Source organism: Colobus angolensis, unplaced genomic scaffold (genome assembly GCF_000951035.1).
Source record: "Colobus angolensis palliatus isolate OR3802 unplaced genomic scaffold, Cang.pa_1.0 Scaffold6, whole genome shotgun sequence".
Lineage (NCBI taxonomy): Eukaryota > Metazoa > Chordata > Mammalia > Primates > Cercopithecidae > Colobus > Colobus angolensis.
The window spans coordinates 13,984,763-13,998,609 of NW_012119598.1; the positions used below are offsets into that span (position 1 = coordinate 13,984,763).

Below are 13,847 nucleotides of genomic sequence, written 5' to 3' on the forward strand. Positions count from 1 at the left end.
CAGTTTGTTGCTCTTCTCACCTAATAGAACATATAGTCCACAAGGGCAGGAACTGTTTTGTTCATGGCTGTATCTAGAGTGCCTACAACAGGGCCTGGCTAATAGGTTTGAGTGAGTGAGTGAGTGAAAAAATAACTGAAAGAATGGAGAGCCTCTCGTAGCTGCAGTGATATTCTTTCGCTTATTAATCTGCTTCCTATCGATGGATTGAGGTCTCACAAGGCATATGTTATATAAATATTAAGCAGTATTAGTGGTCTTTAACCTTTTATATTTTCTTTATTCTAACAATTTGAACTATTCTCTCTGTTTGGAATGCATTCTCTTCCATCCCATCCTCTGCTACCCACAGCAGCTTCTTTCGCAAAGAAAAATTCTTGTTCTTCAAGACATTATTAAAATACCAGGTCCTCTGTGATCCCTTCTCAGATTCCCATACAGAGCTCTGCCCTCCTGCACACACCCCTTTTGCATGCTTGTGTCAGGTTATGTGTTTCTCTAGATATTCTCTCTTTAACGTGGACGAGAGCCATCCTTGTCTCCCCATATGGCATGGTTTGAGTATCTCTCTTCCAAAATTCAGGAGTTGAAACTTAATGGCCAATGTGATAGTATTAACAAGTGGGGCCTTTAACAGATGATTAGGCCATGAGAACTCCTCCCTCATGAATGACATGAAGACCCTGGTGAAAGGGACTTCACATAGCAACGTAAAGCTCTCTTGGCCTTCCACCGTGGGAGGACGCTGCGTTTCTCCCAGCCGGAGGATGCAGCCCTCACCAGACAGCCAAACCTGCCAGCGCCTTGATCTTGGACTTTCCAGCCCGTAGAACTGTGAGGAAACACATTTCTGTTCTTTTTAAATTACCCAGTCTCGGGTATTTTATTATAGCAGCACAAATGGGCCACAATGGGTCTCGACCCTTAATCTGCCATAGTACCTCTCGTGTAGGAAGTATTCTGAAACTATTTATGGAGTGGGTTTCATTAAAAGTTACTCTAATCTTTGAAACAGAAAAATATCTTACGATTATGATCAATGTTTTGTTATAAACTGTCTCAATTATAGAAACAGGCTTTTGTATACTTACCTGGCAGTGGAGATACATGATCACAAAGGTTGCTTTCCCAGGCAGGCTTATTCATTGCACTCCGTATGTGCTGACCCCTGTGATTTTCCCAAATGTGGGAAACTTGACTGCATAATTTGTGGTAGTGGGGGACTGTGTTCGTGCTTTCCCCTGAAAAGAAAAACAAAGGAAGAAAAGAAACAGGCTTTTGTGTGGATCCACTCCTGCTTCCCCAGTTGGGCCATTCCTGTTGTGTTGTGTTTGATGTTAGAAGCAACATACAAAGTTCCTCCCTTCAAGTTAAACCTAGGACTTTGCTTGTCATGTCTGGTAATATCAAACTAGAGCTCCAGATACTATAATTTTGATTATGAACTTAAGCCATCATTGAAGTACATTTTCCCTTCTTATTAATTCTCTTGGAGCAAATTCTTAATGAATGATAAAATGGGAGAGAGGTTATCATCCTCAGCTAAGGTAGGGATTGCTAAGATTGCTAAGGTGTAGGGAATCGTATTTGATAGTCCAGCTCTATCCAGTGTCCTCAAACTAAACCTGAAAGTTAACTTCCAGCATTTTATGCTGAAACCTCAAAAATAGGAGCAATCATCTAAGGAGGAGAAAGGCAATGCGGGTACATCCTAGACGGATTAGAGGAAGGAGTGTGTTGGTAGACCAGGTGAGTTCACATAGGAAGAATAATTGAAATCTCTGAGTTTGATCTAAAAAGGCAAAATATGACTGAGTTTTTGTTATTAGTATCATTCATGCATGCTATCAACTGATGCAAAATATCAGTAGATATTTTTAATGATGCTTTATTTACATCCAGTGAGTTTTAGTTTAGGAAAATTTCAAGTACCATGCATTCAGTTCTGATGGAAATTGCCACCTATGGGCCTTATAAATGAAAAAGTAAATACGTTTCTAATAAATTTATTCTTTATCTGCCTCTTCCTGTCCAAAGTCCCTGAGCAGCTAGATGAAGAAAGCTCTGATATTTGCCAGGAAAAAATTTCAGGCAATTACTGACTTGTAAATCTTGAATGAAAACAGGCCCTGCGAAAAGAAAGGATGGTACCTGTGTTTACTTAGCAAACAGAAGATCCACCAATTCTTTTCTCAGTGCATTTTCTAGACCAGGCTCCGTGCTTGGCACTGGGGATGTAACAGTGAACAAAATATAGAAGATACCCTCAGTGCAGCTTAGAACCTGCTGGGAGTATAGACTGGGCAGATCAGTACCTGTGAGAGTACAGGGAAGGAGAAGAATGGGCAACAGGAATGTCAACTGGTCTATGAAATTCGGAGTTGTCTTCTCTGAAGAACTGCATTTAAACTAAAAGCTAAAAGAAAGGAATAACCAGATGGAGAGGAGAAAGGGAATGAGAGAACATTTAGGCAGATTAGAGGAAGGGGTGATATACTGTCTCCAGATAGTGAATGAGGTTTTTAATGAGAAAAGGAAGTTGGCATTTATTCTCCAGGTTTTCAGAAGACATAGCATAGAGAATGAGGTTGATGACATAACATTGTAATCAGATATAAGGAAGAACCAACAGAGAGGACACTGAAGATTTTTAAGAAAAATCAGGCCAACAGGAGTCCCAAATGGTTTACTCATGTATTTATATAGAGAAAAAACATACAGGTGGGATCAGCTGCTAAGGACATATTCAACTCTGTAACTGCAGATTAGATATATTGAAGTAGGTTAACTCTCATGTGAAATTCTGGAGAAATAGAATGGCTTTACCTCTGCTGGCATATTCAATGTACATCTGTGTTAGCATAGATAAGCCAGTCCAATCTGGATGGTCAACTAGATGCAGGAAAGTTCCAGAATCATCTTGAACTCTTAGCAACACCCATTGATCACTGCATGCCAAGCATTGTAATAGGCACGGAATGACAAAGCAATCTTTCCTTTAAAATAATGACATTGATAAGTTCATATAAATAGTTTATTATTTCTTATAATGTCCCCTTTTTGCATTTACATATTAGCTGGAGATTAATTTGTCAAGAATATTGAAAAAGGAATGGTTTTTACATTGGACAGAAGAAATTGAAATCAGTAGACCCCGAAATCCCTCCAAGCTCTAGAATTCTATTATCCCATGATTATTTTTAGGCCTTTCAAAGAGTGTAATACAATTTATAATCCTTGGATAAATACATTTCATGGTGACAATTACTTTTCTTCATGTTGCCTCAAAGGTCACAGGAAATTCTAAAGAATAATTCTGGCTGCTAAACTAGATGGTCCCTAGGGTTCCTTTTAGCCTTAACAGTCTAACATAATTATTGTATTGGCTTGTGTCTGTAATGTTTCACCTGCTAATTAGGGTGTTCCCTGATAATACACAGATGTGAATCAGTGCCTCAGCAAGAATGAAACTCTGAATACCTAGGTGTTATTTGCTTGTGAAGTGGTGTTGCTGTGAAGTTCCATGTTTCTTCATGACATAACAAATGGCCTACATTGTTAAATGAAATATGTTTCCAGGGAAAGATTCTCTCCTTATGGTGATGATCATCTCTTCCACATCTCACACAATTCCAGTTAGACATTTGTCCTTGCCCCTTGGAAGCCAGCACTGTCAATCTCTTACTTTAGGTCAGTTATTTGCTTTTAAAGCCTATATCTGTCATCTTTAATTGGCTACACGTACATGTTGTTTTTCGGATTTAACTGCTCTTCCAAGGTACAGGATGTGGTTTTAGTGCAAAGTAATGTCATTATGAGCAAGACCCGTCCTTCCCTATAAGGTTGGCAAGGAAATTGTCTAACCGATTTCCTAAGTTAATTGTTTAACTTTAAGGAAAGTTAAAATGAGACTGTACAAACCATTAACACCTTTTTAAGGCTAAGAAGATGAAAAACAAAAGAAGTGTATTTTCAAAAGAAAGTGAATCTGCTTTTGATTTTTTTTTTTTTGTTTGCTTCGATAGAAATCCTGCCCTTTTCCAGGGCACAAATATTGATTATTTGATCTTGGAAACCATTGTCCAGAAAGTTTTGTGAATCAAAACTATTAAAATACTAAAGAAAATATTTTAATAAATTAGTGGGTAATATCTGTAATGACTAACTTATGATACATTGTTGGTGCTGACATGCACTCCTAGTTAAAACAGCAGCTGTCAGCGTTGATGTCCAGGAAGCACACTGCACCAGCATTACCTTCTAATTTCACAACTGCCTGTGAGGTGGGCACCTAGGTTTCTCCATTTAACTAAAGAGGAGCCAAAGACCAAGAGACTAGGTTAGCGAATGGTCCAGCTGGGACTTGCACAGTCCTGCTGACTCTGTGTCCCGCCTTCTTAGTACCCATGCTCAACCAAGCATGCTAGAACACCCACCAGCGTCTAGGGACACAGTCAAATAGAAAAGCCACCACCGGTTTCTCTATCAGAAATAGAGAGTGCTGGGAGGGATGGGCTGTTGGTCAAACTCTGTGTGTCTTATGGTTTTGTTCATCACATCCCAATCCCAGACAGTATTTCAGAAATGTGGGTCATTGGTCCCTGAAAGGACAAAGGCTGTGAACAAATTAATTTAAATCCATTACCACGGCTGAAAAATAAAAACTCAAAATACGTTTTCTATTCAGGAAGGCTCAGTACCCTCGTCTATATATAGAACAGCATAGTTTCCTGCTGACTAAAGTTCAACAAGAAACAAAAGCTTTAATGTTACATGTCTTACCTTAGAAGGCCAATCCTAGGCCATGATAAACCACACAATGTATGCCTGCTTTCTTAAAAAGAAGCTGATTAACTATTTTCTTGGGCTACAGTGGTTATTTCTGCTATTTTTCAGCCTCAGGCACTGCAATTTGCAGCATAATTTCTCACACATTTTTGGTCTCCAGGAGGAAAGTGGCTGATTGTTCTCTCTCCCCTCTGAAAACTCTCTTCGTAACTTGTGCAGACTAAATTACAAAAGCTGTTCCTGTTGAAGTTTAATTTGGTTTTCAGTGTCATATTTGTAGATTATAAATTTTCTCTGTCCTTTGAGGAGATTAATGTCTTTTTTTTAAACAATGGATGCATTTAAAATCAGATACCAGAAAGCAATATTCCCTTTATTACGTGTTTTTCTTTAGAAATGATAGTGAAATGGATCCCACCTATTTTAGAGAAAGATTAAGGATTTAAAAGAGACCGCGATTTTCAATTTTATGACCTGCACTTGATTCCCTACAAGAGTTTCAAAGGTGTTTGCCAGCCAGTAATTCCCCTCCCATGGATGGGTCACAGTGATTTCCTACTCATCAGCCTGTACCATGGAATGGAGATAAAGTGATTATTACAAAGCTCCCTTGAAAAGGGAGTGACTCTTATAACGACCTGGACTCACGGTAGATGTCTTGGCATTCATTCCTGTATGAATGACCGAAAGTAAGGTCTGGGCCTTACCCTTATCCAGTAATGAACATGAAAGGTAAGTCAGTCTCTTCATTTTTGAAGTCTAGAGATCCCTTAAAAACATTCAGCCATTGAAATGGTAGGAAAAGTCCAGGCACAGTGACTCACTCCTGTAATCCTAACAACTTCGGGAGCCCAGGAGTTTGAGACCAGTCTGGGCAACATAGCGAGACCCCATCTCTACAAAAAAAACAAAACATTAGCCAGGTGCAGTGACATGCACCTGTTAGTCCCAGCTACTCAGGAGGCTGAGGCAGGAGGATTGCTTGAGCCCAAAGGTCCAAGGCTGCAATGAGCTATTAAAAAAGAAAAGAAAAGAAAAGAAAAAAATGGTAGAAAAAGGGAAAGGAGACAGAAATGGCTATCTGCCTGGGCTCTCAACCTATGCATCTCCTACTTAGTTTAACAGAGTCAAAGAGAAGAGTTGAGTTTTCCAAGAAGAAGTCTTGGTAAAGGTCATTCTTGGCGTGAACAAGACCAAGGGAAGAGAGTACAGCTTTTCACCTCCCTAAGGCGTCCTGTAGATGTGATGAGAGGAAGGCAGTTTTAAATGTGTGCCTTTTATCGATTCGGGACTGCCATTTTCCTCTCAAGCTTTCCAAATACATCTCTTTTCAGTGTTGTGTAAATAGCAAGCCTTCTGTTTTAGGGATACTTCTGTTCATTCTTTTCTGTTCATTTAAGCTGTTCCATCCTCTAGGGGAAAATGAGGAAGAAACAACGTCCTCATCCTTGTGAGCTTACTCATTAGTGGGAGCGACAGGTAATAAGCCTATGAATATGTAATATGATGTCAGGCGGGGACAGGGCACTGAAGAACCATCATGCAGGGTCATGGGAGGAGTGTGGTGGTGATGCCTCTCTGTCCTCCAGGAGATGTGTCATTAAAGTGGCCAAAATAGACATGAAGCCCACCACATGCCCCCTTTTTATCAGCAGCGCTCCATTATGCAAGGCTGGATTATCCAGCCTGGTAATTATTCTGTCCTCCCTCTTGTCGCCTATTCTTTCCGCACACCTACTTACCCCCAGCCATGTGCTACTCACACAAAACTTGTATCCCCAAGTCTAGAATTCAAACCCCCTCCCTATGTGTTCCACAATAGCCCTCATCATGGGACTCTTCACAGCAAAATTCATAGCAAGAGAGTAGCTGGATTGTGTGAACATCTGTTATCCTTGCTTTTTGTTATAAAAATATTATATTCTGTGGTTTTTAAAATTTGCAGTATAAATTGCATTTCATAGTCAGCATATACATCTATGGAAAAAATGATGGGCTTTGCTGATTCTCCAGGAGAAGGCAACATGGTTCATGGAAAGAACACAGGCCCTGGGTGGGAAAACCTGAGCTCACATCCTGCTGTGATCACCACCAAGAGATCACTTGTGTTCTCAGAGACTTCATGTGCCCATTCATGAAAATCAAGATAATAACAATACCCTTCTTAACTCTGCAAGTTTTTGTGGCGATTAAATGAGATGATGAACATTTACAACACACTTTCATGGGACACTAAAGGACCATCTGTGGTAGCCATGTGGTTGTTTTGAAAGATGCTCCTGCTCCTTCATCCTGAGCTGTGGAACCTGCTGGTATCTTTAAGACATTGTGTGGAAATATTCTGAAATGGTGCATCTGTCCAGCATCTTGTGAACATCATTGAATGCTCTTTAGTTTCTGCATGTTCATACCTCTACGTTTGTCAAGAAAATGACATTAATGAGTGCTACCTAGATGACAGGGAGCAGAAATTCATGTGTTTTTCCCCTGGAAAATAATGTAAGGTCTTTGGTCTTTGTTTAAATTCATTATAGGATGTTAGTATAAGAGGAAACCGTATAGATCTCATCAAGCTCAATGATGTCACCTTACAAAGCAGCCTAACTTTGGACAGTCTGAATTGAAGTGGGCTGAGGGCCTGTGAATATAGAATTGGAAACTGGAATACCATAAGCTCTCTCTGTTATCTCTTCTATGCACACACAGTCCTGGAATGAAGGCCACACCATACCAACGTGCTCTTGCTTGCATAGATCTCTGTGCCTTCGCTCCTTGAGTTGTCTTCTTAGGAAAAAGAACTCCAGAACAGTATTTCCAAAATCCTAATGCTCCTTTCACAAAGAGAATTTCCCTACAACAGCAAGACTCTATCTAAGGGTCAGGGATCCTAATTTTAGCAAATTAAGTAATTGGAAATGTAATGTGGTGTACTCTGATTGCGTGTGACTTCAATTCAAATATTTGATCAACTTATCCATCAGTTCCAGACACACGTGCAATGATGAGGTTGAGGCAGGAAGATCATCAGCCTCTGTCTTGGAGAGACTCACAGTTAATGGGGGTGGTAGTAAATGCTTAGCCTGTAATTATAACCTAATGTGGCAGATGCTGTAACAAAGCTGGGAACAGAGGCTATGGATGTGCAGAGAAGGGACTGATTTCCATTGGAAAAATCAGAAAAGGATGCTCAATGAAATGAGATTTGAGCCATCCCTGAAGGATAGGCAGGATACTCTTTCTAGGCCAAAACCTGAAGGGTGAGTTCTGGGATGGAGCAACTGCAGGAGCAGAGGGAGGAGGCAAGAAAGCACAGCGTACTTGGGCAGTGGCACGTGGTCTGATGTGGCTGGAACACTGGGGAGACAGTAAAGAATAATAACAAATGAGATTGAAAGGAGTTGGGGGGTCAGATCATGAGGCACCTCTTAGTCCATGCTATAGAGGGTGGAGTTGATCCGGTTTACAGTGAGGCCTTTCCTGACTCTTTTGATTAGGAGAATTACATGATCAGACCGATTTGACAGCAGAATAGAGGGTGGACTTGGTGGATGCGGAGGGGGAGCTTCTGGGAGAAGATTAAGGTTTAGAGCCACTGGGGGACCACTGCCTCTATATAGGCAGTAGTATAGTGACAGCAGTAGATCAGGTCCTATAGTCTGACAGCCTGAATTCAATGTCTGCATCCCTCTGGTTATGTGACCTTGGCCACGTGCCTTTGTGTTTTCCCATCTGAAATGGGAAGATCACAATAGTACCTGTCTTTTAGGATCCTTGTGAAGCTCAAGTGAATCAACACATGGGACATTGTGAGCATTTAGAAATGTTAACTTCTGTCATCATCTGCAATAATCCAGTTAGAATGAACAAAGGCGGCCGGGCACAGTGGCTCCTGCCTGTAATCCCAGCACTTTGGGAGGCCAAGGCAGGTGGATCACGAGGTCGGGAATTCAAGACCAGCCTGGCCAAGATGGTGAAACCCTGCCTCTACTAAAAATACAATAATTAGCTGGGCTTGATGGCGGGCACCTGTAATCCCAGCTACTTGGAAGGCTGAGGCAGAGAATTGCTTGAACTCAGGAGGCAGAGGTTGTAGTGAGCCGAGATCGCGCCACTGCACTCCAGCCTGGGTGACAGAGCAAGACTCTGTCTCAAAAAAAAAAAAAAAAAAAAAAAAAAAGAATGAACAAAGGCTCCATCTTGGAGGTTAGGATGAGATTCTTCACATTTACCTGTGGTTTTAGAAGCTAGTTAGCCCTTAGGAAGAGGGAGAGTGAAAACAACCCATGTGCAATGAAGTCCATTTGAACCTGAAGCCAGCTAAATGCTTAATGCCAAAGAATTTTGATGCGAATGGTCTAGAATAGACTTTATTACACGAGTCAGCAATTCCTCAGGGAGGTTGACAGGTACTCTGGAAGATGTGACTCTCAGGCCACTGAGTGTCATTCAGTAAATCACTGATCTGGGCAACAGAATGAGAAAACCTGTTTCACTCAAGCATCAGCTTGGAGCTCTTGCATTCATGAGGTAACAGCTCAGGAACTGAAAGCAGGAGTGCAAGTAGCTGAGTAAGTAGAACCCCAAGAGCATCAGCATCTTGGTACAGCCCGCAGAGTGCCAGCCTCAGACCCGAGAAGTCAGGAACTCACGTGAGAGGATCTGGACAGTTCTTCATCATTCAGCGAATGCTGCAGATTCCTGATAATTAATACTTAAGTGGCTTTTGAGGAGACTCACATGGTATAGTGCTGAGAATGCAGCAAGCAGCAAAGCCACTGTGGATGCTCTAGGCCAGTGCCTCCTAATCTGAGATGATTTTCGTCCCTCAGAGGACATTTGGCAATGTCTGAAGATTGTTTTGGCTATCACAGTTGGAGGAAGTGCTGCTGGTATCTGGTGGGTGGAGGCCAGGGTACTGCTAAGTATACTACAATGCACAGGACAACTCTCAAAGCAATGAATTTTCTGCCCAAAATGTCAGTCATGCCTGTGTTGAAAAAACCTGGGCTAGACCAACATTTAACCAAAACGTGATATCTGCATCATTGGTGGTACAGAAAATGAGTTTAGGACAACCTTTGATTAGTTTTAATATTTTATTGAATATTGTATGCACTTATACATATATCAATATTGAAAATATATGTATTACAAATATAAAAATATATCTTAACATGTTATAAACCTATATGGTTTACATATAAAACCTGTTATTACAAAGATATCATTTGCTTAGGATGAGGTTACAATAGTGTTTAAATTTTTTTAAAAGTACCACACTGACTTAAAAAATTACAAAGTAAATAATAGTATAAATGGACTACAAAGATGCCATACACAAAAAATTAAGGAGGTAGGAGTATAATCAAGGTTTAGAAAACATTGGTTCAGATCAGGGCTCAGAAAACATTTTCTGTAAAGAACCAGATAGATAGTAAATATTTTCAGCTCTGTTGCAACTACTCCACTCTGCTATTTTGGTGCAAAAGCAGCCAAGGTGATCAGTGAATGGATGGGTCTCCTGAATGCCCTGAGTATTAAACTCAGTGCCCCAGAAGTGGCCTGGTCATGGCAGGGTAGAACACTAGTTAGTAGGACTTAAAATAGTTATAAAGTAATGATGCCCATTTTTCACACACGTTGACAAGGCATGATATTTCCTCCATCTTGCATGGGTACATTTAGTGGGGTTTGTGTTTTATCAAAAAACACATCTCATAAGTATCACAGTTCAACTTTTGCATGCAGAATTTGTAATAGAGTGGGTTCAAATTTCAAGCCCTTCCTTTACCAACTGTGTCCTTGTGGGCCTATTCAATTACCCTTTCAGAGCTTCAATTTCCTGCTTCGTAAAATGGGGAGAATTTACAGCACCTGTCCTGTACAGTTGTTGGAAAGGTGAAATGCAACACTGTGTGTGAAAATTACACATTTAGTACATGTTCTGTCTATTCACTCTCCCTTCTTTCCTTCTCTCCTTCAATTCTTCCACTTATTCATTGAGGATGCCCTTTTTATCATTGCCATTGATAAAGATGCTAACCAAGTCTAGAGCACCACATCCCTGCAGCACACCACTAGATACCTCTCTGAAAATTAAAAAACAATCCCTTAGTTAATACCTTTTGAACATGTTTTGCCAACTGCTTACAAATGTACCTAAACATTAGTCATTCCAGCCTGTATTTCTTTCCTTTGGCTAAAGCAATAGACAATTACTGAGCATCTATTTTGTGTCAGGCACGATACTAGGCACTAAGCATGGTAATAGGAACCAGATACAAACAGAAGACGTGGCTTCTGCCCCAGATACAAACAGAAGACATGGCTTCTGCCCCAAGGAGCCTACAGCCTTGGGTGGTGAAGAGAAGATAGTAAGCAAACAGATGATCATGATTTTCACACCTGAGGACTCTCCTGTAAACACAGGCAAGGCATTGACTGAGACAAGTATTGAGAAATAGGAATGAATGAGGTGAAGATGGTTTGCGAACACATTCCGGGGCAAGAGCATTGAATGCATAGTTGCAGGTGATCAAGGGGTCAGTTGCTTGGAGACAGAAGTAAAGAAGTGGGAATGAGTTTGTGTTAATAATTTGGGCCAAATTATGTAGGGTGTGGCAGGCACATGACACTATGTTTAAGCTACTGTTTGCAGGCTAATGGTTTTCACCTTCCTTTTGGAATTAGAGCCTGTATTTAGAGCAGATCTAGGGGATAACTATATTATATAAAACTCGTGCTACAGAGACTGATGTTCTGGTGGGTGTCCGTCACCAGCGGGGCAGAGGCCACGTGTCATAAGGTGCTACATTTGAGTTGATTTGGTTCTTTGCCTCAAATAGTACAGTTCATGATGTGTTAACTGAATTTTCATTTGCATCACTCCCAGAGCAGTAGTTTTGTAGACGTGAGAGGCTTTCAAAGTTCTCTTGGGTGAGGCTCTTAGATCCGAGTTTTAGAAAGTCGCTCCAACAGCTCTGGAGACTGGACTGAAACTGAACATGCTGTGAAACCACTTGGAAGGCCATGTCTGTCAATAACCAGTGAGGGTCTCATTTGAAGCCGTGGCAACAGGTGACTTCACATGCACCAGCCCTACAAAAAAGGCGTGATTTACCCCGTTTTGCAGTTGAGGAAGCCGAGATTCAGAGGTTAAACAATGTGGCCAGTGTCAAGAAGAGAGTAAGTGGCAAAACATGGACCCAGATCTGTCTTGACTCCCCAAACTGAGGCCACATGTTAACCTTCCCAGCCTCCTTCTCAGCTAACTCCTGTACTCTCCTTTCTTTTCTTGCTCTCCTGTGGTTCTCCATAGTTACAAAAGGGGTGGGTTCATCAGGGCATTTGTCTTCTTCTCAGGACTCTTCCTGATGCATAGTTGGCATTCAGTGGATATTTATTAATAGAATGTTTTACAGTTCTTTTGGTGGATTCACCTAGCTTCCTGGAAAACTACCTCCTTCATTCTTAAGGAAAATTAGGCATTCAAGAACGTGCTAGGGTTCACACATCAAGAAGATGACCTGATTGGTCCCAGAGGTCTTTAGCTCTTTCTCTAGTGCCCCAACAGGTAGTCATTGGCCACTTGACCAATCCCTATTTGACAAACCCAGTAGCATGGTACCTGGTACCTTTCAAAGTAGCCAGCTGTCCTCCATTTGTTCCCATCCTATTTAAGAAGGTCTCACGCTGCCCATGTATCTTTGAAAGAGAAGAAACCACAGCGTCTTGTTGATCACACACTACCTATGAGGTGGAGTTTCTTATCTTCCTTTGCGTTTTTCTCTCTTCTTTATCTTCTTGAATCAACTTGGAGCCTTCTACCTTAAGGAAACTCATGCTTTCTGGTTTCCAACTTTTTTCCTTAAAAGATTCTTCCCACCAAACAAGAATATCTATTGACTGCTTTCATCCCCAGCTCCCGGCTTCCGTTATCCCTAGCTCTGTGCCTAAACCATTGCTAATTAAACTAGAAAGTGGAGAGAGGAAAGACAGGATTTGGGCAAAATATGAGCCGTGGAATTAAATTTTTTTTGCCTCTTCCATCCTTACTTCCTATAATACCCAATGTGGAAATCCAGGCGCAGTTGGAATGGAGTGGCTGTCACTGATAAAAGGGCTGCTTTTGCAGGGTGAGCACCAAGTCCCTGGCCCCACTCCCATCACCCTTTGCCACTCTGGGGACTTCACCCTCCTGCTCCCATTGTCGTTTGTATTAAATTAGGTGGGAAATGGACCGACGTAAACCACTAATGTGGTAAACCACTAATGAGATGCTGCATTTTTATAAATATATGATTTAGTACTATTCAGTAGTTGGCTTTTTTTAAGTTGATTTAGTTCATCGCGTTGAACATCATAGCTCATAATGTGTTAACTAGATTTTTCCATTTGTGTCACTGAAGAGTTATGTGAAAAATACAAAGAAAAAAACAGCTCTTTGGAAACAATGGAAGGAAGGAAGTTAATTGAATTTACATTAGGCATAGCAATAATTTAAAGCATAATTGAAAGTTTCAGAGGAGAGGCATGCATTCATATGTCCTAAGTCAGATTTCTTTTGGATACAATATTCAAATGTAGAACTTACTCATATATAATATAACCTCATGCTCCATTTCCTTATGCATGTTAAACACTTTTGGATGGTAAAATGCATTGAGTTTCCTGTGTTTGGAAATTCCTTAAATGAAAGATATAAATTCCACTTCCAGTTAATCTGAAAAAGAATTACAAAATTTAACTGTGGTTTCTGGCTTCATATTCTTATGATACTTACTAGATTTCATGCAAAGCCCATCATAAAAAGGATTCTAAGTTACTACATAATCCTCAGCTAGAGGATTCAGAAAATAATTATTTTCTTTACTTTTGATGACATGCATTTACTAACTTTCGAACAACAAACTTGTATAGATTTTTTTTTTTCTTTTTGAGATGGAGTCTCACTCTGTTGCCAGGCTGGAGTGCAGTGACATGATATCAGCTCACTGCAACCTCTGCCTCCCAGGCTCAAGTGATTCTCCTGCCTCAGCCTCCCAAGTAGCTGAGACTAC

At 40.8% G+C, this 13,847-nt stretch overlaps 1 protein-coding gene across 4 annotated transcripts in view; it reads left to right on the forward strand.

The window, feature by feature from the left end:
* The window catches only part of PHACTR1 (phosphatase and actin regulator 1), a 573,087-nt gene that overhangs the window by 499,699 nt on the left and 59,541 nt on the right, over positions 1-13,847 (forward strand). The gene's annotated exons all lie outside the window — the stretch shown is intronic.